A 1,938-nucleotide genomic window follows, 5' to 3' on the forward strand; every position below is an offset into this window, starting at 1 on the left:
AAATGTTCATAGAATTGCTAATTTTCTCATATTTATTTTTCCCATTTTTATTTTTTCTAGTTTTTTCAAATAGATGTTAAGCATACACACTAGTGGATATGCTACATTATCATCATCATCATCAAAGCCAGCACTTTTGTGACCTTGAGCAAATCACTTGACTTCCCTAGAAGTCCTTCCTCACATGTAAAATGAGGAATTTAGATAGCTTCTGAGGGTCCTTCCATTTCTTTTTTTTATATTACTGATTTTATTAACTTTCAAAAATACAACTATAGTTGAATATTACAACAAAACAATAGCTAGTAGTGAGTGTGTTAAGATGACTGGAGTCCTTCACTCACTCACTATTACATACAAAAGCCAGCATTGCAGTGCAGAGTATTCACTGGCCCCCATTAAGAGGTTTGACACTGAACCCCACCTCTGGGATGATGCTCATTATCCTCATAAGCTTCTCCATTGTAATGGCATCTTCTTTCTTGAGATGGGTCAAAGTCCACCAGTTCTACTTGATCCATATCTTCAGTCTCCTCTACTTCCTTTCTTTCAGGCAGTAATTTTCCAACAAAATAGCTTATCTGAAGAAAGAAAGCCAGTCTCTGGGAAGTTTACCTTAAATTCAATTACTAGAACTCCTTTCTCATAAGGTCTGAGATAAATTGGCATGCCTTCATTCAGCACACATTTTATATCTCCAAGTTTAACAATCTGACCAGGATGAGAAGTAATGACTGTAGTTCTATTATCAAGAGTTGTTACTGGTTTCTGAAAGCCACACAATGCTTCAACCAACTGGATATGCATACACGTGAAAAAGTCCTCACCTCATCGTGTAAATATAGCATTGTCCTTCTGATCCAAAACAATGATAATATCTCCTGGCTCAAGTCCTGGCTCCTGGTCACCTTCACCATATGTTATCTTCTGACCATCTTTCATGCCCTCCAGAATCTTCTTCTCTTGCACAATTTTTCTTCCATTACAGCTTTTACATCTATCTTTAGGACTGATTCCTTCCCCATGGCTTTGGCATTCCATGCAAACTGATTCAATTTGCTGAACCATTCCAGGTCCTATCTGATGAATTCGTATTTGCATTCCAGTACCTCTGCAATTGGAACAGCATTCTATAGCTCCTTTCTTACCACCCTGTCCTTCACATTTATCACAAATTACATTCTTTTGCAAAGCTAGTTTTCACGTTGCACCATTATATAAATCTTCCAAGGTCACCAACAGTTGATTAACAACATTTTTATCTCTCCATTCCCTTTGCATTCTTGCACCTCCTCCAAAAAATATATCGAAAATATCCAATGGAGAACCAAAGCCACCCCCAGAACCACCCTCTCTGATGGCTTGTTCTCCACCTTTGTCATATAAGTCTCTTTTCTTTGCATCAGAAAATACTTCATAAGCTTGAGAAATCTGTTTGAACTTTCCTCCTTCATTTGGATTCTTATCTGGGTGATATTTCAAGGCTAGTTTTCTCTATGCCTTTTTTATTTCTTCCTGGGAGGCACTGGGTTTTACCCCCAAAGCATCATAATAAGTCATTTCCTTTACCATTTTTTATAGCCAGGGAGCAATGTTCACAGTATGCCTGGTGTCAAAATGCCCACGTCAGGGGTGTGGTGAGAGGGGACCACCCAGGAGCCAGTTGGGGTATTAGGTGATCGAGTGGAAGAGAGAGACGATTGGGGGAGGTGGTACGAGTTCTCATGCAACTAGCAGTCTTAGGAACCTGCCTAGGCCTCTCAGAAGTTAGGTGATTGCCCATGGTCACATGCAATAAAGGAAGTTACATGAAACCTGAGTTTCCTCATTATAAGGCTGGGTCTTTATATTGTGTTGCCTGGCAAGGTAGATATTAAAAAAATATTATTTAGCAAATAAGAAAACTGAGGTTACTGATCTATGGTAACACAACTAGTA

At 38.9% G+C, this 1,938-nt stretch overlaps 1 pseudogene; it reads right to left on the reverse strand.

Annotated features, from left to right (window-relative positions):
- Nucleotides 1-398: 398 nt before the first annotated feature.
- On the reverse strand, nucleotides 399-1,572 carry LOC122743578 (annotated as a pseudogene).
- Between the last annotated feature and the right edge of the window lie 366 nt (nucleotides 1,573-1,938).

This window comes from Dromiciops gliroides, chromosome 2 (assembly GCF_019393635.1).
Source record: "Dromiciops gliroides isolate mDroGli1 chromosome 2, mDroGli1.pri, whole genome shotgun sequence".
In the NCBI taxonomy this organism is placed as follows: domain Eukaryota; kingdom Metazoa; phylum Chordata; class Mammalia; order Microbiotheria; family Microbiotheriidae; genus Dromiciops; species Dromiciops gliroides.